This window comes from Pleurodeles waltl, chromosome 3_1 (assembly GCF_031143425.1).
Source record: "Pleurodeles waltl isolate 20211129_DDA chromosome 3_1, aPleWal1.hap1.20221129, whole genome shotgun sequence".
Classification (NCBI taxonomy): domain Eukaryota; kingdom Metazoa; phylum Chordata; class Amphibia; order Caudata; family Salamandridae; genus Pleurodeles; species Pleurodeles waltl.
The window spans coordinates 1,895,851,217-1,895,877,892 of record NC_090440.1 but is presented as its reverse complement, the minus strand read 5'-3'; the positions used below and the strand labels follow the sequence as shown (position 1 = coordinate 1,895,877,892).

At 47.0% G+C, this 26,676-nt stretch overlaps 1 protein-coding gene across 3 annotated transcripts in view; it reads right to left on the bottom strand.

Annotated features, from left to right (window-relative positions):
• LOC138285718 (interferon-inducible GTPase 5-like) overlaps nt 1–26,676 on the bottom strand; it is a 184,282-nt gene that overhangs the window by 107,916 nt on the left and 49,690 nt on the right. The window lies entirely within an intron of this gene.

The following is a 26,676-nucleotide window of genomic DNA, read 5'->3' as shown; positions in this document are numbered from 1 at the left end:
CTAAACAACACTAGGTAGGACAAACAATACAGTTATACATACTTTAAAGAAGGAGGCAAGCGAAAGGTTTCTAAATTTTGACAAACTACCAATGGCAAAAATAATTTATATATATATATATATATATATATATATATATATATATATATATTAAATACTGAAAGGGGGTCGGATAAATGAAAGAATGCAAATGAGGTATTGAACGCCTTTGCAATGAGAACTCTCACCAGGAACAATAGGGGGCACCTGATGGAAGCATAGAAGAATGAATGGAAAATAATATAACAACTGCGCAGCAACAAGGTTCTATAAAGGGCAAAGATTACTCACATAGGGAACCCACAGACCAACTCAGAGATTCACGTAGTGGCAAAGACACCCCCATCAGAGTTTCACACACCCACTCACAGACTCACGCAGACACTAATGCACTCACTCACAGACTGACTGACTGACACACACATGGAGGTACTCTAAAACCCAATAAGACATTCTCACACCCACTAACAAACCCACTCAGACATTCAGTCAGACACTCATGCAACCACTCTGACACCCACTCAGACACTCACACACCCACTAACAACGCCACTCAGACAGTCACGCACCCACTCACACACCCAGTGAGACAGTTATGCAGCCACTCCCAGCCCACTCAGACACTCATACACTCACTCAAATACCCTTTAAAACACTCATGCTCTCACACACACACTCACTCTCAAAGGTTACAAGTTACAGTTAGAAAATAAAATGAAAAAACCTTAGAAATTCACTGAAAAACAACAAAGGCTACAGGGACGTGATAGTAAATAAAATTTAACAAAACAGAGAAATTCACTGAGAAAAACAAAAGTTACAGGGAAGTTATAGTTAGGAAATAACATTAAAAAACCTTAGAAATTCACTAAATACAAAGGTTGCAGGGATGTTATAGTTAGGCTCAGATTTCACTCATACAGAACCACTGAAATTTAACAGTTATCTGAGCTAGCTATAACTTACGTCCCCGCAATGCACTGCTTATGACCTCACATATTACATCACTCATGACATGGTCAGTGACATCACTGATCACATCCCTGATGACATCTCAAATGACATCACTGAGACATCATCCACAGAACTACTCACACACCGACTCAACACACCCACACAACCTCTCATATACCAACTCATACACCCATTTACTCAGCCAGAGCCACATCACACTTCAACTCACTCTGCAGCCACTCATACAACCACTCACTTACCCATACACTTACTCACACAGCCACTCACTCATCTATACACTTACTCACACAGCCACTCACTCACCCATACAGCCACTCATACACCTACTGACTCATACGTACAGCTACTCACACACCCAGCCACTCATCCTTATGTCCTCTCAACAGAGCCACTCACACACCCACACAACTGCTTACATTCCCATTCACTCAACCATACAGTCATTCACACAGCCAGATATGTACCCGTACAGCCACTCACCCAGCCACTTACCCCCCCCACACAATAAGGCCACTTACACAGCCACTCACTCACCCATCCAGCCACTAATAGACCCACTCGTTCACCAATACAGCAACTCACACAGCCACCCACTCACCCATACAGTTACTCATATACCAACTTATTCACCCACACAAGTACTCACACGCACAATACAGCCACTCACACCCACTCAAACATGCATACAGCCACTCAAAGACATTTACTCACTTACCCCAAGAGCTACTCACTTACTTAGGGCCTGATTATGATCTTGGTGGATAGAATACTCCATCCGTTTGTGACGGATATTCCATTCACCCTATTATGATCTCAACAGGATATAATGGGACCGTAATACGACAGGATATCTGTCACATTTGTGGTGGATTAACCCTTTCTGCCGAGATCATAATCAGGCCCTTAGTCTTACAGATACTAACACATATACTCATTTGTCTATACACCCACTGTCAAAAGTGCACACTCACCAATCACCCACTCTCACACTCAGTCGCTCACCTATATACTCACTGACACACCCAGTCACTCACCCAAATACCAGCTATGGATTCAGACACTCACTCTTACACCCACTCACACATCCACTCAGTCACATATACACTTTCTTACATACCCACTCACTGAGCCATACACCACTGAACACCCACTCATCCACCCATGCAGTAACTCAAAAGGTCACTCATTCACCCACACAGCCACTCAGACACCCAGGCTCTTAGAAACAGAGGTACAGACACAACCACACTCTCACACATAAGCCACTGAATCACTGGCTCAGCCACTCACACACCCATTCACCTACCCATAGACATACTGACACAGCCTGTCACTCACCCTTACAGCACTCACACAGACATTCACTTACCCATACAACCAATCATACAACCTTTTATTCACCTATACAGGCACTCACACACCCACTCATCCACACCCATAGACTTATGCAGGCTGGATGATGTCATCAGTGATGTAATTTGAGATGTCATCAGTGATGTCACTGACAATGGCATGAGTGATGTAATATGTGAAGTCATAAGCAGTGCATCGCGGGCGTAAGGTAACTATGACTGCTGAATTTCTATGGTTTTCTACAAGTGAAATCTTAGCACAACTATAACATCCCTGTAATTTTTGTCTTTTAGTGAATATATATATATATATATATATTCCTTCTAGCGCGTTCCTGTAGCTCTTCAGACTACTTCCACCAGTCAGGGTCGGTTCTCGGCAGCGGGTACAGAACCCGCTCAACATTAACCAAAATCCAGCATCGCTTCCAACGCAAGGTAAAGCCCGCACTCCGAAATGTGACATCCATGAAATTTATTCAAGAACTGGCTGACGGGTTTCAACCAAAAGGTCTTTGTCAAAGCCGTACCATAGAACATAGTGACCAGCTTCCCTTAAAAAATATACTAAATGAAGTCAAAGAAATGATGGAAAGACTTGCATGATCGCATCATCATTATACATACACAAAATAATGATCAACTAACGTATCTGCCTTCTTTGTAAGATGGTGTTTTAGAATGTTTTAGCCAGCAGCAGATATGGCATCTCAGGGGATGACTGCTGCTCAAGCTCTAACTCGGGTTATGGAGCACAGCTCTGAGGCAGGATCAGAGACTGAGGCAGCAGATACTGAGAGCATCTGAGGGGGAGGACAATGGAGCAGAATCTGGTAGTGATTTTTCAGTCGGTGGAGTCCTGTCCGACAACTCATCTTCTAGCAGTTCTAAGGGAGACGATGATGACAGTTGTGCTGTCCCTTCGCAAGCACAGTCTGAGCAGCGGGACAAGAACAGCAGGTTAGACCACCCAGAGAGTAGGCACGTGTGACAGCAAGCACAGATGGAGTGCTCTCTTGGCAGCCCTTCAATTTAGTTAACACCCAAATTCCACCTTTCACTGGTGTCATGGGATATAAAGTCAATACAGCCAACTTTTTGCCAATTTCTTAGGTCTATCCCTTTTAGGACGTTGACTTCCTTGAGTAAATTGTGAAGCAAACAAATGTGTGTGCTGAACAATTTCTTAGGGAGCAAGGAGGCACTATAGGACCCCATTCTGTGGCATGCCAGGGGGTTCCCACTTGTGCAGAAACCAACCTTGCAGTCCTACTGTGCTACTGGTCTACTTGCACAGTTTGGATAACCCCAATCTATACACCATACATGAGCAGGGATTGTTTTTTGCTATTGCAGCGCATGTTGCATTTCAATGACAATTCTGCTGCATTGCCCTGGGACCTTCCTGACCATGACATGTTGTTCAAATTTCGACCTGTTGAGGAACATTTGTCTGCCAGGTTTCCAGAGATTTATACTCCTGAAAAGAACATAGATGTTGATGGGTTCTTAAATAAAAGAGCTTGCTATGGCATCAAGCTGTACATGCTGTGTGAGAGCTCTATTGGCTAGGTGTACAGCTTGAGAGTGTATCCAGGGAAGCACTGCAACCTAAACCCTGTAGGCTGCCCTCCCATCCTAGGGGTCAGAGGAAAGATTGTCTGGAAAATTGTCCAGCTACTCCTTCACAAAGGTTATAACCTTTATGTGGACAATTTCTATATGGGAGAAGAGCTGTTCAGTGAGCTCTACAGAGCTGGCACTGTGGCCGGCGGTACAGTTTGTTGTTGTGGCAAAGGATTCCCATCGGAGCGTGTTTGCAAGAAGCTCCAGAAATCCCAGAGCACTACACTGTGTTCCAATGAACTACCTGCAGTCAAGTTCTCAGATAGGCATGATGCATACGTGCTCACTACAATTCATGAAGAGAGCACTTCCCCCGTCACAGTTTGGGGTCAGATGGCCGAAATTCACAAGCCCACCAGTATACTTGATTACAACAAGTACATGGACGGTGTAGACAAGAACGACCAGGTTCTTCAGCGATACAATGCGAGTTGTAAAACTCACACTTGGTAAAAGAAACTGTTTATCTGCCTGATCCAGATGGCAACATACAATGTGTATGTTGTTTATCGTCAGACAACCGATTGAAGAGTCCTGTCTTTCCTTGACTTTCAGCTGTCTGTGATTGAAAGTTTCACTACTACTCCATTTCATATTTTCTGAAGCACGTGGCAAGGCTGCAGGAGCAACACTTTGCTGATCGCATTCCTAAAACACCCAAAAAGGATCCACCATGTCGTCACTGTAAAGTGTGCCCAAAGCAGGGAAAGAGGCAGGAGAGTTGTGTTTAATGTCCCCAGTGCCCATGTCAGCTGGGCCTGTGCTTTCCTACTTGCTCTATGTTATATCATACTAAGGCAAACTACTGAGAAGTTGACTGAGGTGGAGCTGCCGTTAGGTAAACCTGGCTGTGGCCATGGCTGTGCATGGATACCTACCATCCATAGGCCACTACTTTGCTAGGCAATCAGCCACAGAATTTTCTGCGTCAGGAAATCATGGACTTCCTTATGGCCTGCTTGATACCTTTATCCACCATCAGAACGTGGTAGGTGTTCTGTTTGTCAACAGACAAATGCATTATAGTCCCCACACTGCACATACTGGTGGACAGAACATATGCCACCTTGTGACTGAATAGTCTGTGTGGCAAAATGTTCAAGGCATGATTAGAAGTTAAAGTACTTGTTGGGGAAATTATGTATACTACACAAGGACCACCCTGATTGCCCACGAGAACTAGAGTAGGTGTAATAAGTCAAACAAATGTCCAGCGGGACTTATTCACCAACATTTCTACTTGCTTTGAAAGTGTGCAAACTCAATAAGTAACTCATATCATAACGAGTGTTATTGAAAAGTTGTACAGGATATACCGGATGCACCGCTAGCCTGGTGAACGTGGTTTCTGATGTCACAAGAGAGGGGGGGGGCAACTAAAGCACTCCAGGAGCTGGGCATCATCAATGTGGGAGATATGTTTGAAGAGGGCAAGCTGCGCAGCTGGGAAAAGGTACAAGGCGATGGGGCTACGGCACATTTCTAATCAGGTTCCACTATTACAGGGCATGCATCGGGATGCAGGAAATATTATGGGATGACCTACAAAAGCCCCCCAAAGTCCCCACTCTATCATCATTACTGCGGAACTCCGCACCGGGCTATTTTATATGCAGGCTGTATGCCATTACACAGGAGCCACACAAACTGGAGTTATCTAGCGCGTGATTAGCATGACTAAAACTATATCCTTTAATGGAGACCATAGGCTTATACACTTTAAGTACCTCAATCAGGTTTAGTATACTCTGTCCAGGTTGTACAGGTATGGTCTTCGTGACAGTGCAAAGTGCTCAAGATGCCCGGAGGAAGAAGCTGGGTTCCTACACATGTCGTGTGGCTGCCCCTGAATACAAAGTTATTTGCAGGCAGTATTTGGCAAATTGAGTTCTATCACAGATGAGCAGGTGGCTCCGGACCCCCTACTGGCCCTGTTAGGTGACGACAGGCAATTGCCTCCCGACAAACAGGTGATTATTAGCAGTGGGGCTACTTATGGCAAAAAGGCGAGTGGCCATGCGCTGGGACAGGGGCCCTCTACCAACAATGGGGGAGTGGATAAAAGATATGACATATTGTAATTTGCAATCGGACACTTATGGGGTACTTCTCCCAAAATGTAGTAGCCCACGGGATATCTGGGGCCCTTTCCAAGCCTACTTACACCGACTGTGGGGCAAAGGGGAAGCCAGACACGACTCACCGGACACAGCACAGCAGACCGCAGCACGTTAAGCCCTATTGTCAGAAATGAGTTCCCAGCTGAGCCCCAAGCAGGTAAGAACACTGTAGCTGGGGAGGATGGGGCTCACTGGTAGTAGCGCAGATGGTTATTGAGTGCCAGAAATGGTTGAGGGAGGAAAGGGCTGTATTGAGTAGCTGAAAAGGGGCACAGGGGAATGATAACTACAGTGAGGTTGGAATGGCTATGCACTTAAAAGGGTGATGAAAGAAAGGTTACTGTCAATGTACATTATCATTAGATGAGTATATGTAATGTCATACATGTTGTGGTTGTTTGCATGTTTCTAAAAACCTAATAAACACAACAAAAAAAATATAAAGAGAAGGGGTACAGGACACAATATATTCTACGATGATTGTTTTCACATCCTTAGTATAAGATGTGAAAACAATCATTGTACAAGATATTGGGGGGTCATTCCGACCCTGGCGGTCCATGACCGCCAGGGCCAGGGACCACGGAAGCACCGCCAACAGGCTGGCAGTGCTTCCAGGGCCATTCTGACCGCGGCGGTAAAGCCGCAGTCAGAAAAGGGGAACCGGCGGTTTTCCCCTGGCCCAGGGAATCCTCCATGGCGGCGCTGCTTGCAGCGCCGCCATGGGGATTCCGACCCCCTTCCCGCCACCCTGTTTCTGGCGGTTCTTACCGCCAGGAACAGGATGGCGGGAACGGGTGTCGTGGGCTCCACTGCCCATGCTACTGGCATGGGCAGTACAGGGGCCCCCTAACAGGGCCCCATGAAGATTTTCACTGTCTGCTTTGCAGACAGTGAAAATCGCAACAGGTGCTACTGCACCCGTCGCACCCCTGCAACACTGCCGGCTCCATTCGGAGCCGGCTTCTATGTTGCAGGGGCTTTCCCGCTGGGCCGGCGGGCGCCCTTTTGCCGGTCGCCCGCCGGCCCAGCGGGAAAGCCAGAATGGCATCCGCGGTCAGGCCATTTGGCGGTTCCCGCATGGCTCCGTCAATAACAGTGAGTAAGATACAAGTTAGTAATCAAGTTTTCACACTATCAAAGCAAGCGTAGAAGTGTTGCTGAATGAGTCCCACAGGACATTTATCTGACATTACTTTAGGGAACTTAGGGCCTGGTTCAGATCTCGGTGGAGTGGATAGTCCGTTGCAAAGGTGCCGGATATCCCATCTGCCAAAATCTAAATACCATTGTTTTCTATGTTGTTTGGATTTCAGTGGACGGGATATCCATCACCGTTGGGACGGAGTAACCCCTCCACCAGGATCTACGGCATATATACTCACTCAGTTCGAGGAATGAGCCTCAGGGGCATACTCAGACACCCCCAGCTTGCATCCACAAACTGGATGGAGTTGGATTTAGCACAGTAAGTGTGCTGATGGTGCATGAAAGACAAGGTTTAGGTTTCTTGAGCTTCAAGTAGCTAGGGAAGGAAGGCATTAGTATAGTTCACTTAGCAATTATACAGGATTAGTCAGGACTCAGATGAGGACAGAGATATGAACGGGTAAGAAAAGCTTACAGTAGGTGTGCTTTCCAAGGGAAAGTGCACAGGTAGAAGGCAGATAGTAAAGGTAGTACAGATACTCATGCCATGACCTCATCTTCACCTACAGATTCAAACCCATTGGTGCTGCACTCACCCGAGGCTGAATTACTATGGCACATATGGGTCAATGCTTGAACTGCTTGCCACGTTCAACCTCCGTCAGAACTTCGTGGATGTTAAGTTTGCTGTATAAGTGTATTACAGTCACTGCACTGCACATAACAGTGGATGGGACATATGCTACGTTCTAATGGGCTACCCTGTGTGTCTCTTCAACCTCGGATACAACATAATCAGTACTGAACTAACCAACCTCCTCAAGGTGTCCATCTCCACAGCATTCTTCTCAGACGGATGGAAGCACGCAGGCATCAGGCCCCTCCATAATAAACGCTCAGCTGACAGCTCACTGACTACCTAGAACTGAACTACCTACTCGACGCATCACAATCAGGTTTACGGGCCAACCATGGCACCAAGACCGCACTCATCGCCACAACAGATGACATCAGAACCCTCCTCGACCAAAGACAAACAGTGGCTCTGATTCTCCTCGACCTGTCTGCAGCATTCAACACCGTTGCCCACCACATCCTCATTGACAGACTTCACAACATCAGCATTCAACAACATGCCCTCAAGTGGATCACCTCATTCCTCTCAGGCTGCACCCAGAGCATCTACCGATCTCCATTCTCCTCCGCTCCCAAGAACATCATATACGGCGTGCCCCAAGAATCATTGCTCAGCCCCACGCTGTTCAACATTTACATAACAACCACTTGCGGACATCGTCAGAGCCCGCAGACTTAACATCATCTCATACACCAAAGACACACAGCTCATCCTCTCGCTCACCAAGGACCCCTCTAACTTCAAAACCAACTTCTGCAACGCCATGACCGACATAGCCGACTGGATGAGAGAAAGCTGTCTCAAATTGATATCCGACAAAACCGGGGTACTAATCTTTGCAAAGAACACCTCCGCTTGTGACCACAGCTGGTGGCCGGAAGAACTTGGACCCACTCCCACACCGAGTGACCACGCTTGCAACCTCGGCATAATCTTGGACAGCCAACTGACCATGAAACAAGTCAATGCGGTCACCTCCTCCTGTTTCCACACCCTACACATGCTACTCAAGATCATCAGCTGAATCCCAGTAAACACCAGAAAGATCGTCATACAAGCCCTCGTCACCAACTGCCTCGACTACGGCAATGCACCATACACCAGTATCCCCTCCCAGCTCCTCGTAAGACTCCAGACAATTCAGAACACGGCAACCAGACTCATCCTGGACCTCTCCAAGCACACCCACAATACTCCTCATCTCAGGAAACTCCACTGGCTCCAAATCCAGAAAAGATGTCAGTTCAAGACACTCACACACTCCTACAAAGCCTTCACAAACTGGGACCGTCCTACATCAACCACTGGCTGAACTTCCATCTCCCCTCAAGACACCTTCGCTCCTCTTCACTCGCACAAGCCCCAGCATCCATCCCACCCGCAGCTGGGGCCGCGCCTTCTCCTTCATCGCCACCAAAGCCTGGAATGACCTTCACCTCCGAACAACACCCTCCTTGGAAGTCTTCAGAAAACAGCAAAATACCTGACTTTTTTACGCAGTTGCAGCATCCTCAGCGCCCAGATACCCGTAGGGGTCATAGTGTTGCCCTTTACAAATGATTGATTGATTGATTTTATACTATTCCTAATTTCTTTTATTGAAAACAGAGGCAGAATTGCTGTTAAAGAAAAAGAATACAGAAGTTTTACACAAACTGCTATGCAAATACTATCTCCTTGCCCTTCCAAAAACTGAGCATATATAGAAATGTTGAGTATTCTTCTCTAAGAAACATGACAACTCTTCTTCAGGTGTCTTCATAGAAGAAGAAAGGAACATCTACTGGCTGCTCACAATCCTAGCTAAAATCCACAGCCAGATGCACCCCCATGAAACCAACAGGTGAACAATAGTGGGTGTGAGTTACACTTCTGAAACATCAGAGTGCAAGCTTCCCTCCCTCACATATTAGGCACAGCACGCCATCAGCAGCGCAAGCTTCACTCACAGAACAAGCACAGCTGAGTATTAGCAGTGCAAGTTTTCCAAGATTCAGAGGAGAAGTACACCACAGAATCCCTCACACAACAGGTACAACTGGGCAGACGTGCAAGCGTCTCTCCTTCAGAGAAAAGGGACAGCATTGTAACAGCAGTGAAAGCTTCCCTCCCTGACACTGCAGCAGTAACACAAGCTCCCTACTGCCACAGAGCAGATAAAACTCAGAAAGAGTCAGTGAGATCTCCTCTCTCAATATCATGCACCGCACAGTCTGCATTAACAGTACAAACACACTTGTCTATTTGGTATGTATGTTTCAGTGTGGTTGTGTTGTCTGGTAAGTGCATGGATGGAGAAGCAAGTAAAATGGGTAAATATGCCCCATGGGCTGGACATACACTTACAAATGCATATGTCATGTCCTGTCTTGGTATATTATGTTATGTGTGGAGTGCTGAATGGATGTATTGATACAAGAGTAAATGGAAGAAGAAGTGGATGATGTGAGAGGGAGTCTGGATAGCTTGTGACTGTGTGCTTTGATGAATGCTAAATTTGTCTGTAAATTGGTGGGTACCTTTGCAAGGGTATTTGACGGTTAGTCTGTGAGCATGGGTAGATTAAAGGCCATTTTGGGTATCTGGGATATGTGTATGCCTGTGGTGCGTGTATGTATGTGTATGTATGGAAGGGTCTTGTGTGTGGGTGTGCTTGTGTGCCCAGATGGATAGATGTGTGTAAATGACCTTGATGCTGCTGAATTTCGAGCTGGTCCCCTTGTGCATATGCTGAGTTGTAAAAATGGGCTAGAGCTTTGAAGGGCATGAACATCTATTTGCATGGAAACAAGGCATAATAAATCTCTGTGATGGGCAAGCATTTGATACTGCACACTGACTTGGAGTTGTTTTATGTGCATTCATGTGTCATACCCCAGTAAGAGAAGATTCTATACCGACCAACATGATGACTTTGATATGACACTATGACGTGACCACTGCTAAGTGTAGGAGAAGCTCATTCCAGAAATAATAGCAGTGAGCCTTCTCAAAAAGATGCATAACCTGTTTTTGGCATGTACATTCCAGTTCTAGGGTCACACATGCAACTGTGTTGTGGCCTCTTTCTATCTTATGCATTCTCCTCACTACCTCAGCCAGTGAGTGAGGTCAGTGTATGTTTGGAATGGTGACAGTGTTTGTGCTTGGATGAGTGGACAGTTGGAGTGAGAAGGGGCTGAGCGGCAGGATGCTGCTCCTGGTGGGGTTTTATCTATAACCTACAACTAAGCTAATAAACCTACTTCTTTTATAACCTTCAAGCATTCATCATTGATTACAACAAACTGTGACTCCACCAACTGTTTTAACCAATTGCACCTATTTATTAGCATATGATTTACAGCGCTTCAAAATGAGACAACATGAAACACTATAAAAACTAATTGTTGGAATGCTAATGAACTGTCAGTAAAGTTTACCTGTTTGTTCTGCTATTCTCAGAGTAAATATGGAACCAGAAACACTGGCCCTGTGACCTACTGTCACAATGGGTGTCAGTATAGGTGGAATCTAAGGGGGAGTGAATGGTGCAATGCTGGGGGCTTTGTAGACCCAACTTCAACCTGGGGACAGTGAATAAAGCTGGATTTTGTTTGGATCCTACATGGAATGCAGATCCTATATCTCATACATCTCAAGCATGAAGGGATACAGATAGAGGAAAACCAAAGCTGTAGTGGGGAAAACATAATTTAGGAGCTGATTTCAACTGCTGAAGCACTGTGTCCCAAGTATGCAAACATCACACACAAGACTCGAGAGGAGAGTGAAGCTCCCACACTGTTTGCTGATCAGATCACTCTGGTCATCACCCCAGGCAGCCTGTGATTTAAGTGGGATGAAAAAGACAGGGGTCTCTAAAAGAGGCACTGGCAAAAAAGCATAACTATGAAAACTTTACAAGTTGCTTGACCTACACAATTAAGGGTGTGGCTTACAACATGAAAGCTAGAATTTTGTGTTTTACAAAGCAAGCCATCTGGGTCAGTATTTGGGTGCCTCTCTGTCAGCTGTATGTTATTGTAATCTGACATATAACACAACAGACATAGGGGGTTATTCTAACTTTGGAGGAGGTGTTAATCCGTCCCAAAAGTGACAGAAAAGTGACGGATTTACCACCAGCCGTATTACGAGTCCATTATATCCTATGGAACTCGTAATACGGCTGGTGGTATATCCGTCACTTTACCGTCACTTTTGGGACGGATTAACACTCCTCCAAAGTTAGAATAACCCCCATAGACCTAAAAGCAAACCAGACCTACTGGGTTTGCCAATGCTTGTTGGCAGTATCAAATAAATGAGTCATAACGATTTTGTTGTTAGTACTAAAAATTGAAAATGTTTAAATTCTGCAAATGTGAGACAGAATTAATAATTTGTAAGATCTGTGGAAGGGGAAGAGGTCTTCAGAGTGTCTCAATCACTTCTGTTCCCCTTCGCACCACTTTGTCCTGCTGTCTCTCTGTCTGTTAGATACTTATTCCCATTGTCACGCCGTATCATGCTGCAATCCTCCATCTGCATATCTCACACATCACTATTTTTCTCACTACACCGTCCTGCCACCCTCTTCTTCTGCAGGTACTATTGTTCATCTTTTCACTTCACTATCCTCCCATACACAATTAATTAAATCACCTTTAAGCATTGTATTTTATTTTCCTTTGGCACTGTGGATGTTTTGACTGCTTGTGAGAAATGGGGTCTTTAGTTGGCAGGGGTTTGCACCCTGTCCAAGTACGGACCCCAACTCTAGTCAGGGTAAGGGAAACAGGCAGCTACGATAACCCCTGCTCACCCCCTTGGAAGCTTGGCTTAAGCAGTCAGGCTTATCTCGGAGATAATGTGTAAAGTATTTGTGTACACACACACACACACACACACACACACACACACACCGGAAAAGCAAAATGATGCACCGGTTGCTCACTTTGCAGGAGAGGTGATGCGTCGGCTCGTTCCTCTCAGGTAAGACGATGCATCGGTTTCTTACTGACAGGAGAGATGATGCGTTGATTCTTTCCTTGCAGGAAAGGCGATGCTTCGATTTCCTGACACATGGACACGGTTCCTTATTGAGGGGGTCGATGAGAAATTGGCACCGAGGGACGATGTGTGGAAAATCTAGATGGGCTGGGTTGATGGGACCACGGTGAAACAGGTGCTGTGTCGATTCTGCACCCGCAGGACAAGTATTGGGTCAATTCTCCGGCCGGGGGGGCAGGCGCTGCATTGATTTTTCAGCCGCGAGAAATGCGCTGCGTCGATCTTTTTGGCATGGCGCATTGATGCATGAATTTTCTCCTTCCGATCACCAACTTACACTTCCAAGGGCCCACGGACTGGAGTTGACACCAGTAGGCAAGTCAGGACTCTCAGCAGAATAACCCAGGCACTGGCAGATGAAGTCTTTGATGTCCCTGAGACTTCTTAACAGGAGGCAAGTCCAGTCCAGGTGCTTGGAGAACCATTGGAAGCAGGATGCAGAATGCCAAGTCCAGTCCTTTCACTTCCAGGACAGAAGCAGCAAGCAGCGGGACAGCACAACAAAGCAACAGGCAGAGTGGCAGTCCCTCCTACAGCATCCAGCTTTTCTTCCTGGCAGAATGTACCCAATCCAGAAGTGTTCTAACTACGTGGTGTCAGAGGTCCAGTAGTTATACCCATTTCTGTATTTGATAAATAGGCAAGCTTCAAAGAGAAGTCTTTGTAGTGCACAAGACCCTGCCTTTCCCTGCCCTGGCTCCAGACACTCTAGGAGGTTGGAGACTGCTTTGTGTGAGGACAGGCACAGCACTATTCAGGACCAGGTGTCAGCTCCTCCTGCCACTCTAGCTCAGGAGGACCCATCAGCCTGGTGATGGGCCAACAGGATAGGCAGGGCACACCTCAGCTCCCTTTGGGTGACTGTCTAGAGGGAATGCACAAACAGCCCAACTGTCATCCTGACCCAGAGGTGTATTCAGCAGACAGGCAGAGGCACAAAATGGTTAAGCAAAAAAAAAAATGTCCACTTTCTAAAGCTGCATTCTCAAACTCACAATTCGAAAACCAACTTCACCAAAAAATGTATTTTTAAATTGTGAGTTTAGAGACCATAAACTCCATATATCTATTTGCTCCCAATGGGAAATCACATATTTCAAGGAAATCCCTATGTTACAGTATGGGAGAGATAGGCCTTACAATAGTGAAAAACAAATTTAGCAGTATTTCACTATCAGGACATGAAAAACACACTAGTACATGTCTTACCTTTTAAGCACACTGCACCCTGGCCCTTCGGCAGCTGTGGTCCTACTTTAGGGGTGACTTACATGTTGTAAAAGGGAAGCTTTGGGCCTGGCAAACAAGTGCACTTGCCAGGTCGAAAAGGCAGTTTAAAAATGCACACACAGACACTGCAGTGGCAGGTTTGAGACATGTTTACAGGGCTACTCATGTGGGTGGCACAATCAGTGCTATAGGGCCATTAGTAGCATTTGATTTACAGGCCCTGGGCACACATAGTGCACTTCATCAGGGACTTACTAGTAAATCAAATATGCCAATCATGGATAAAGCAATCGCCAATAAGATTTACACAGGAAGCACTTACATTTTAGCACTGGTCAGCAGTGGTAAAGTGCCCAGGGTGCTAAAGCCAGCAAAGACTAAATTCAGCATAGGATCAAAAACAGGAGGTCAGAAGCAAAAAGACAGAAAAGCATGCAAAGAGCTGACAGGTCTAACACGTGTTGTGATCCCCCCCAGCTGAAAGTGGGGAGAACTACCCAACCTCTTGGGAGTTCAATTAATCAATCAATCATTGAATTTATGAAGCGCACTACGTTTCAAGGTGCTGGGGGGAGGAGGGTTCTGATGTTACTGTTCGAAGAGCCAGGTCTTGAGGAGTCTTCTGAAGGTGAGTAGGTCTTGGGTCTGTCGCAGGTTGGTGGGGAGGGTGTTCCAGGTTTGGCGGCAAGGTATGAGAAGGATCAGCTGCCGGAGGTCTTTCGTCGGATGCGGGGGATGACGGCGAGGTTAGTGGAGCGGAGCTGACGGGTGGGGGTGTAGAAGCTGAGTCTGTTGTTTAGGTAGGCTGGTCTGGTGTCGTGGAGCGCTTTGTGAGCGTGGGTAAGAAGCTTGAAAGTGATCCTTTTGTCCACGGGGAGCCAGTGAAGGTTTCTCAGGTGGTGGGAGATGTGGCTGTGGCGGGGTACGTTGTGGATGCGTTGGAGGCGTAGTAGGTCTTTTGCTGGGATGCCTGTGTAGAGTGCGTTGCCGTAGTCCAGCCTGCTGCTGACGAGGGCCTGTGTCACTGTTCTTCTTGTTTCTGTCGGGATCCACTTGTAGATTCTGCAGAGCATGCGGAGTGTGTTGTAGCAGGAGGAGGAAACTGCGTTGACCTGTTTAGACAAGGTGAGGGAGAAGTCGAGGATGAAGCCCAGGTTGTGAGCGTGGTCGGACGGTGTCGTGAGGTTCCTAGTGCGGTGGGCCACCAGGAGTCGTCCCAGGTGGAGGGGGTGGGTCCGAGGATGAGGACCTCTGTCTTGTCCAAGTTTGGTTTCAGACGGCTGTTTCTCATCCATTCGGCGATGGATTTCATTCCTCGTGGAGGTTGGTTTTGGCGGTGCGCGGGTCTTTGGTGAGTGAGAGGATGCGCTGGGTGTCGTCGGCGTAGGTGAGAATGTTGAGGTTGTGTTGTCGGGCCACTTGTGCGAGGGGGGCCATGTAGATGTTGAACAGCGTTGGGCTGAGGGATGAGCCTTGGGGGACGCCGCAGATGATGTCGGTGGCTTCGGAGCGGAAGGGGGGGAGGCGGACTCTCTGGGTTCTGCCGGAGAGGAAGGAGATGATCCAGTCAAGGGCTTTTCCTTGAATTCCGGTTTCGTGGAGGCGTGATTTCAGGGTGCAGTGGCAGACTGTGTCGAAGGCGGCAGATAGGTCCAGGAGGATGAGGGCTGATGTTTCGCCGTTGTCCATTTGGCGTCTGATGTCGTCTGTGGCGGCAAGAAGGGCGGTTTCGGTGCTGTGGTTTTGTCTGAAGCCGGACTGGGAGGGGTCTAGGAAGTCGTTGTCTTCGAGGTGGCTGGTTAGTTGTGTGTTGACGATTTTTTCAATCACCTTTGCTGGGAACGGGAGCAGGGAGATGGGTCGGAAGTTCTTGAGGTCGTTGGGGTCTGCTTTGGGCTTCTTGAGGAGGGCGCAGATTTCGGCGTGTTTCCATTTTTCAGGGAATGTCGCTGTTTCGAAGGAGATGTTGATGACCTTCCGTAGTTGGGGGGCGATGGTGGAGTCTGCTTTGTTGTATACGTGGTGGGGGCAGGGGACTGACGGAGATCCTGAGTGGATGGAGTTCATGATCTTGCGTGTCTCTGTGTCGTTTACGTTGGTCCAGGAGGTCAGGTGGTTTGCACAGGTGGAGCGTTCGGGGGTGGGGTCTGGCGTGGGAGTGGCGTCGAAGCGGTCGTGTATGTCGGTGATCTTCCGGTGGAAGAAGGTGGACAGTGCATTGCAGAGTTCTTGGGATGGAGGCATGTCGTTGACGTTGGCGCTGGGGTTGGAGAGTTCTTTCACGATGCTGAAGAGCTCTTTGCTGTCGTGTGCGTTGTTGTCCAGGCGGTCTTTGAAGTGGGATCATTTGGCTTGTCTGATGAGTTGGTGGTGCTTGTGGGTGGGGTCCTTGTGGGCTGTGAGGCTGTCAGGTGTGCGTTTGAGGAGCCATTCCTTTTTTAGCTTTCGGCAGTCACGTTTGGAGTTTAGGAGCTCGTCAGTGAACCAGATGGCTTTTCTTCTGGCTTGATTGTTGGTGGATTTTTTGAGTGGCGCGAGGGTGTTGGCGCAGTCGTTGATCCACAGGGTGAGGTTGTGGGCGTCAGTGTCTGGGTCGGTGGAGTCGGGGGTGGGTTCTGGGCGAGGGTGTTGGAAAGCTGGTCTTCCGTTACTTTGCTCCAACATCAGTGGGGTGGTTGTTGGGTGCGATGGTGCTCGGTATGTTTCTTGTAGGTGAAGTGGATGCAGTGGTGGTCGGTCCAGTGGAGTACGGTGGTATGGTTGAAGGTGACGAGGGCGCTTGAGGAGAAGATGTGTGGCTGGCGATGTGGGTTGGTGTGTTGACGAATTGTCTGAGGCCGTGGTTGGTGAGGTTGTCGATCAGAGTAGTGGAGTTGGTGTTGTTGTTGTTCTCCAGGTGGAAATTTAGGTCCCCGAGGAGGATGTAATCCGTTGAGGTGGGTGCTGGTGAGATCGGCGAGGGATTTGCTGAATGGTGCTCGTGGTCCAGGGAGTCTGTAGATGAGCGTTCCTCTGAGAGTGGTGTTGGGGTCGGTGTGGATGCAGAAGTGTAGGTGTTCGGCAGTCTTGAGGGAGTCGTCAGTGTGGGTGTCGACCTTGAGGGAGGATTTGTGGGCGATGGCTATTCATCCTCCGATTCAGTTGTTGCGGTCCCTACGGATTATCTTGTAGGAGTCCGGGATGTCTATTGCGATGTCGGGCGCCGAGGAGTCGTTCCACCAGGTTTCGGTCAGGAAGGCTACGTCTGGGGCGGTGGAGTCGAGCAGGTCCCAGAGCTCGATGGCGTGCTTGCGTGTGGAGCGAGTGTTGAGGAGTATGCAGTGGAGGTGGTTAGTTTCGGTCTTTGTTTCGTTGTTCTGTCACAGGTGAAACTGCAGGTGCGGCATGAGAAGGGTCCGTGGGTGTTCCTTGGTGAGGACTGGGAGCATGCTGTGGTGCGGCCGGGATTGAGAGCATTGAGTTGGTCGGCCGTGTAGCAGCGTCTGGAGGTGCAGGGGTCTCGCGGACCGGGGGTGGTGGCGCTGGGCGCGGTCCAGGCGCGGACGGGCGCAGACGGGCGCGCCGACGCGCAGCGACTGCCATTAAGAAGGGAGGGGGGAGGGAGGAGCAGCTGGGAGGGAGCGGCGAATGGGGGCACGAGGGGGGCGGGGCCACAGGGAGTCAGCGGCGGGGAAAGCGGCTCGGATAGAGCCGGTGGCAAGGGGAGCGCACAAGGGGCAAAAGCGGCGGAAAAAACTGGAAAAAGGCACAGAAGGAGAAACTGAGGGGTGAACGGCACACTAATACAGGGCACAAAAAACGAGTCATGATAACATGAACAGCATGAATGGCACAGTAATACACAATAATTCAAGGCAGAGAGAACAAGTCACAATCACATAAAACGGCACAAAGCACAAGTCTAGTGGCGCTTACCAGAGCCCACTAGACACCAGGGATGAGGCGCAGGTGGATGCCTGCAGGTGGAGGAGGGCCTCGAACGCGCGACTGGCAGCGCGTGCAGGGTCACGGACAGGGGACCAGCTTGGTGGTGCTGCGGACGTGGGGGAGCGGTCTCCTGACCAAAATCAGGTCAGAGGTCGCTCACTATCACTAAAGCAGAACAACCTGGAAAGACCATCAGTATTGGTGTGTTCTGTTCCAGGGGGGGTGTTCCACAGTAGAGTCCATTCCCTTCAAAGAGATGGACTACATCAACAGTTTAGAATTCTCACCCCTCATCTGCGTTACCCATCTGAGGGGCCTGCGGTCTGTCTGAGCGCGGAAGTGAGTCCTGAACAATTAGGGTCTTAGCTTCTTCGGCCCCCAGAAAACAGTAAAAGCTTCCCTTTCTATTGCGCTCCACCTTTGCTCCCTGGAAAGTAACCTCCTACTAATGAAGGGTACAGGTTAGTCTAGGCCCTCTTTGTATAGCTGTGAAAGCACAGCTCCCACACCATACTCTGAGATGTCTGTCTGCAGTACAAATTGCTTAGAAAAGTCAGGAACCTTCAGCACGGGTGTGGTGCACATGGCTTCCATTAGGGTGCAAAAGCAGTCTGGCATGCCTCTGTCCAGATCATCTGATGTGTCCGTTTCTTGGAAGTCAGCTCTGTCAAGGGGGCAACAATGTTGTTATACCCCTTGAGGAATCTCCTGTAGTATCTAGTGAGGCCTAAAAAAGCCTTCACCTCTGTCTGGTTCTTGGGGGTGCCCAAGCCAGAACAGTGTCAATCATGGCTTGTAGGGGTGCCACCTGGCCGCTTGCTACCTGGTGCCTCAACTACATCACAGACTTCTGCCCTATCTAGCACTTACAGGCCTTTATAGTGAGGCCTGCACTCTGCACAGCCAATAGGTGGGCCCATGGGCCAATGCAGTACCAATAACATCACAGTCATCATTTTCAATCTTATTTTTCTCCATTTTAACCCAATTTATCTTCAACCACTTGTAATCCGTTTCAAACCAGGTTTGAAGGAAAATGAAACTTTGTTATTCAAATCTTCCGGTTTCTGGGGACAGAGCTCTTGAAGAAACACTGCCGCTTGCCCTAGAAGGTACCTCCTCCTAGGTAGATTCTGATTCACAATGCTCCTTTATATTCACAATAGCATTCTCCTCCTCTGTGTGCTCACCAACCTCCTTTGCTGCCAACCAGGCCGTCAGCGCATTTTTCAAATCCTCCTTCCCAGTAAGGACTTCAATAGAACATTTGGGATCCTTGCAGAATTAATTGAGCTGAGGTACCGAATAGGTCTCCAATCTCTCCTGCTCAAACACCAAATCTGCAGCTCCAACTGATGGCTCACCAGACGGAGACATGACTGGGAATAAAACTCTAAAGTTGCAAAAAGAGAAAGATCAAACCAGTAATTTGGGGTGTCATGGTCTGCAATATGGATGTAGTGTACACCAATCGCAATTATGTAAAGTACAAATATAAGTACAATCCTCACCGCTGATCACCAATGTTAGAAATTGGGCCTTTAGTTGGCAGTGGCTTGTACTCTGTCCAAGTAGGGACCATCACTCTAGTCAGGGTAAGGGAGCCACACATATGTGAAAACCCCTGCTCACCCCGTAGATAGCTTGGCTCAAACAGTCACGCTTACTTCAGAGGCAATGTGTAAAGTATTAGTGTACACAGACACACACACACACACACACACACACAGTAAACCAAAACGACAAAAATCCAACATACACAAATCAAGATACCACTTTTAAAGGTTTAACCGTTAGGGTGCCTGGGGCGACCTTGTCTCGTCCTCGTACATGGTTCCCGTGTGCTGGGGACGAGACCAGCTCGTCCTGCACCCGGCCCATGAGGGGAGCGCTAGCACTCCCCCGTGAGCCTCCCTTCCACACCCCCCAGCAGGGGATGGAAGGGGAATTGTATCCCCTTCCACCCCGACCCCACCCTCGGCAATCTGATGATGTGAGCGCGTTCACAGCACGCCAATGTCATCAAATGCTGCCGAGGACGCGCTGGAAGCCATTTGCTTCCAGCGCGTTAGGAAAGAGGACATGTGTACAGTGAGTCCTTCTCCTGGGGGGCGGTTGGGGGTGGAAAACAGACACAGAGGGAAAGGAAAGATTTTTTCCTTTCCCCCTGTGCTTGTTTTTAATGGATTCCTGCTCCACCACTAGGCACCAGGGATGTTATGTTCATTTTATTTTGAGGAGCGACCCCTTGTGCAAGGGTCGCTCCCCTGGGGGCATACGTATATCTGTGTTTTGGCCCCCCCCCGGGGCTCGAACCCCACTAGACACCAGGGATTCCATTTTAAATAATGTATTCAGGCAGCACCCTGGGGGCAATATTTTTTTATATGTTTTGGCCCCCACTTGGGCTAGATCGGCCATGTTTTTGGCCAATCTCGCCCCCGGGGAGGTTGAAACCCACTAGGCCCCAGGGATTGTGTTGTGTGTTTTGTGTCTTGGGAGCACCCCTTGGGCAAGGGTCGCCCGCCCAAATGGGGCACATTACTGATGGCCATTTCTGCCCCTCTTGGGGGCAGATAGGCCTAATCTTTTTAGGCCCATCTGCCCCATGGGGGGCAGAAAGCCACCAAGATGCCAGGGATTTTTTTTTTTGTTACCCTTTGTTCTTTTTGTGCTGGGGCGAACCCTTTGGCAAGGGTCGCCCCCAAAGGGGGCACAGACCTGTTGGCCATTTCTGCCCCCCTTGGGGGCAGATCGGGCTATTTCTTTAGGCCCATCTGCCCCAAGGGGGGCAGAATCCACTTAGGCACCAGGGCTCTTGTGTGTGTGTGTGTGTGTGTGTTTGTTTTATGAGGGGCGGCGGCCCCTTTGGCAAGGGTCGCCCCCTCCAAAGAGGGCACATTACTGATGGCCATTTCTGCCCCCCCTTGGGATGCAGATCGGCCTATTCTTTTTTAAGCCACTTAGACACCAAAGAAAATTTGTAAATTCTTGGTGGCGGGGTGTTTGTATTTGTGATTATAACAGTTTATTTCTTCATTTTGTTCTAGTTCAAAGCTTTTGTTTCCTTTGCTGTGGATCCTTGTGGTTTTGGCAGTAGTTGACCTGCGGTTTGCATAGTTGCATGTTTTAGGTAAGTAAAAGCAATTTACTCCAAAGGAGTATTGTTGACATGCACAAATGGCATGTTTGTAGGTAGTGTACTAAATGCAGGATTGTGTGTGAAATTGTCCTTAGATTTGCGCAGAATTATATTTGTGTTGTCTTATGTCTAATTTGCTTTTCTTTTTTTCTTTTTAGTGGGATATCATTGGTGATTGCTGTGTCTGTGCAGAGTACTTGCTGGTGAGTCTAGCTTTTTCAGGCAAGTGAGTAGTATAATTTTTTAGTACATAACTCTTTGTGATAAAGCCACACTTTGTTTATTACTGGTTTTAGACAGTACTGGTTGTTTTTGGCAATGCATTTGTTGTAAGAAAGGATCATGGCTGGCTGCAGAGTGACCATTCAGTAGGTTGTTGGCATGCTTTTTTAGTCATTTTCTGACCATGATTATGAGACTGACTCTTCATCTGAGGCAGAGGAGGAAGTGAGAGATTATGGCAGTGAGTGTTCTGTCCGAGAGGAATCTTCTGATGAGGAAGCCACTCTGAGTGCAGATGAAGGGCCTGTTTTAGAGGAGGACACTGATGTGCCAATAGTGCAGCAGCCTGGGGCTGAAAGGTTTCCCTTTCGAAGAAGACCTGACACCTGGGTTGCCCCAAACATGGAGCAGCCACAGTTGCCTGCCATTACTGGTCTCCCAGGGTGTAGAGTAAATACGGAAAACTTTTTGCCTGTCAATTTCTTTGTGTTGTTTTTGGACAATGTATTTTTTGAGGATATTGTTGAGCAGACTAATTTGTATGTGGAGCAGTACTTGAGGGACAATGCTGCCAGACTTAGGCCTCAGTCTAGAGCTACACAGTGGGTTCTCGCAAATCTGGAAGAGATGAAAAAGTTCTTAGGTTTGACTTTTTGATGGGGTTGATAAGCAAGCCATCATTGGCCTCTTATTAGTCTACTAGTCCCTTGATGGCAACGGCTATGTTTCATCACTATTTGCTTCTTCTTCAGATGCTGCATTTTGTTGACAATGCTTTAGCATTGCAACGAGATCACCCTGATTGTGACCATCTTTTTAAGGTTAGGCCTGTCCTTGATCATTTTGTAGATCAGTTTTCAGAAGTGTATGTTCCAGGGAAAGAAATAAGTGTGGAAAAGTCTTTGGTCCTGTTCAAGGGGCGTTTTGTTTTTTAGTAGTACATTCCTAGCAAGAGGGCACAGTATGGAATTAGATTGTATATGCTGTCAGCAAGTAATACAGGATACGTGTATAGTTTCCGGGTCTACACTGGTAGGGATCAAAGTATTGACCCCTCTGGTTGTCTGCCCACTTTTGGAGTTAGCAAGAAAATTGTGTGGGAACTTGGTAGACGAGTGTTTAACAAAGGTCACCATTTGTACGTAGATAATTTCTACATAGGAGTGCAGTTCAAGGAGTTGTTCAGAGTGGACACTGTTGCTAGTGGCACAATCCGTTCTAACCTGAAAGGCTATCCAAGGGAGCTTGTCTGTAAACAACTTGAGAGGGGACAGTGCAGTGCCTTGCGGAATGATGAGCTGCTAGCTCTGAAATTTTCAGACAGGAGGGATTTGTAAATGATAACTACCGTCCATGATGAGGGTACTTCCTCTGTGACTGTTTGGGGTCAGTTTGCCGAACTGCGCAAACCTGCGTGCATTTTGGACTACAATAAGCACATGGGTGGTGTTGATAGAGTAGTTCAGAGGTTGGAACATTACACTGCTCTTCGTAAGTCTTACTTGTGGTATAAAAAGTTGGCCATACGTTTATTTCATTTGGCAACTTTTAATGCTTTTATTGTGTTCAAGGATTGTTCCCCTGAGTAAAGGCTGAAATTTGTTAGTGATAGAGAGCCTTATTCTGGTGGAACAGGCAAGGGTTCCTAGAGTAGCAGTGGTGGAGGATGTGGCTAGATTGAAAGATTGCCACTTTCCTGATCACATTCCTCCCACTCCCAAAAAAGACTTGCCCACTAAGAAATGTAGAGTCTGTGCCCGAAGAGGTATCTGGAGGGAGTGTTGTGCTGGGCCCGTGGCTGGTGGCGTGAATGGTGTTGTGCATGTCATGTATGAAAGGTGTGCGAATGACTCTAAAGCGGTTGGCGCCTTGTTGTGGCTTTACAGCTCATGAGTTGTGAGTCAGTGGTTCAGTTTTTTTGGCCCTTCATTTATTAACAGTGCATTTCATTTTTGAGAAATCTCTTGTTAATAAAATTTGATCTACTGAACTATCACTCACCCATGTGCCAAATCCAACCAGTAAGTGTGGTAAAAATGACAAAACCTGCTCTGCTGTAATAAGGCGTCGCAGCACACCTCTGACACACTAGGTGTCTCAGGTGGGACCCCGATGATGAGGCATGCCACCAACTTGGTTAGTGGGTGAGGGGTCTTTTGAACATTACCTAAATGTGTTTCTTTTCACAATTTTAGTGTTTAGAATATCACAGACTTATGTGGGCACATCAAAATGATCTATTACAAAACTACCTGTGTTTGGGGGGAAGGGGCACATTTGTTTTTGGTCCCGGGTGCGGCCTTCACCTAGGGAAACCTACCAAACCCAGGCATTTTTTTTAAACTAGACACTCCAAAAAGTCCATGGAGGTGTGGTTTGCGTGGATCCCCCAACATTTTCTTACCCAGACTGCTCTGCAAACCTCAAAATGTGCTTACAAAAGCATATTTTCCTCACTTTTCTTTGTAGGATCACCGCTCTGGCACAAATTTCCTACCCACCAGTGTCTCCCAACTAAAATGATACCTCACTTGTGTGGCTCCCCAAAGCAGAGTCAGCCTAAAGATGTATAAAAGAAAATTATGTGCTTATCAACTCGCTGTGCTATCCCCTCAATCTCTATAGGTTTTTGGCCTTTTTCTGTTGCAGGCACCTGGGCCACCCACACAAGTGAGGTACCATTTTTATTGGGATACTTGTGGGAACGCTTGGTGGAAGGAAATGTGTGGCTCCTCTCCGATTCCAGTACTTTCTGTCACCGAAATGTGAGGAAAAAGTGTTTTTTTGCCAACTTTTGAAGTTTGCAAAGGATTCTGGGTAACAGAACCTGTAAGAGTCCCACAAGTCACCCCATCTTGGATTCCCGAGGTATCTAGCTTTAAAAAATGCACAGGTTTGGTAGGTTTCTCAATGTGCCAGCTGAGCTAGAGGCCAAAATCCACAGCTAGGCACTCTGCAAAAAACAGCTCTGTTTTCTTTGGGAAAATGTGATGTGTCCACGTTGTGTTTTGGGACATTTCCTGTTGCAGACACTAGGCCTACCCACACAAGTGAGGTACCATTTTTATAGAGAGACTTGTAGGAACGCTGGGTGGAAGGAAATTTGTGGCTCCTCTCAGATTCCAGAACTTTCTGGGTGGAAGGAAATGTGTGGCTCCTCTCAGATTCCAGAACTTTCTGTCACCGAAATGTGAGGAAAAGGTGTTTTTTTGCCAAATTTTGATGTTTGCAAAGGATTCTGGGTAACAGAACCTGGTGAGAGCCCCACAAGTCACCTCATCTTGGATTCCCCTAGGTGTCTAGTTTTAAAAAATGCACCGGTTTGGTAGATTTCTCTAGGTGTCGGCTGAGCTACAGGCCAAAATCCACAGCCAGGGACTTTACAAAAAACACGTCAGATTTCAATGTAAAAATGTGATGTGTCCATGCTGCGTTTCCTGTCGCAGGCATTACGCTTACCCACGCAAGTGAAGCACCATTTTTATCGGGAGACTTGGGGAAACACAGAATAGCAAATCAAGTGTTATTGCCCCTTGTCTTTCTCTGCATTTTTTTCTTCCAAAATGTAAGACAGTGTGTAAAAAAGACATCTATTTGAGAAATACCCTGTAATTCACATGCTAGTATGGGGACCCCGGAATTCAGAGATGTGCAAATAACCACTGCTTTTCAACACCTTATCTTGTGTCCATTTTGGAAATACAAAGGTTTCCTTGATACCTATTTTTCAGTCTTTATATTTCACCAAATTAATTGCTGTATACCCGGTCTACAAAGAAAACCCATTGCAAGGTGCAGCTCATTTGCTGGTTCTGGCTACCTAGGGTTCTTGATGAACCTACAAGCCCTATATATCCCCGCAACCAGAAGAGTCCAGCAGGCGTAACAGTATATTGCTTTCAAAACTCTGACATCATAGAAAAAAGTTACAGAGTAAAACGTGGAGAAAAATGGCAGTTTTTTCACCTCAGTTTCAATATTTTTTTATTTCAGCTGTTTGTTTCTGTAGGAAAACCCTGTAGGATCTACACAAATGACCCCTTGGTGAATTCAGCATTTTGTCTACTTTTCAGAAATGTATAGCTTTCCAATATCCAGCATTGGTTTCCAAACTAGTAAAAATGGGGTATGTCCCAGTAAAATGCCAAAATTGTGTTGAAAAATGTGGTTGTCTGATTCAAGTCCGCCTGTTCCTGAAAGCTGGGAAGATGGTGATTTTAGCACAGCAAACCCTTTGTTGATGCTATTTTCAGAGGAAAAAACACAAGCCTTCTTCTGCAGCCCTTTTTTCCCATTTTGTTTTTTAAACAAAATTTTCGCTGTATTTTGGCTAATTTCTTCATCTCCTTCAGGGGAACCCACAGGTTAAAATAATGAGTTTCAGTGATTTTCCTGTTTTTTGTTTACGAAATCATAACTAAACTTTAACTGTGTTTTTCAGTGATTTTTTTTTTTTTTTAAGATCTACTGTGTTCAGTATACTGTATGGCCACTCACAACCTGCGGAGAGTAGTCCACCACAGCTTTGCATGTGCTGGTCATCTAACCCAAATGGACATCAGCCTTCTACTGGGCATGCCCTTTGCTCATACACAGCCCAATGCTGGACACAGGAACCTCACTCTGTCTCTCTTCCTGACTTGCTTTCAGTGGTGCTTCATTATAATATTTTTTTTGTTTCGGTTTACCTGAAATTCACAGAAATTTGTGAGCTCAGAAAAATGGTGCCCATTTTCTGGACAAAATGTGGGCCACATGCTTGCAGATTTTCACATATTTTCGAGTTTAACTTCCTCTGATTGAATTAGTCTTTTTTTTTATTGGTCCACACCGCTGTGGACCTGTGTACACCCTTTTGTGGCACAAAACTGGTCATGGGGTCCACCGTTTTTGTGGGATTTTTTTCACATTATGAAACTCTTGGGTTTTTGCAAATTGATGAATGTTAAGATCGCAGAATAAAATAGCTGAAGCCTTTAGCAGTCTATCACATTTCTAAAACAAATTTTATTGAAAAACCTATGAGCTTCTTGCTTGGAAATGTAAGATATGTCTAAATTTTAAAATGTTCAATGACCATGCTGCACATCCCCGTTAATATTTTTTTTCTCTTGTTTGGATCTTAACCGTGATTGTTCCCTTCTCACCTCTTGTGACTCACACACCAACTGCAATGTCCATGAGTTCCCCCTTGAAATGAAT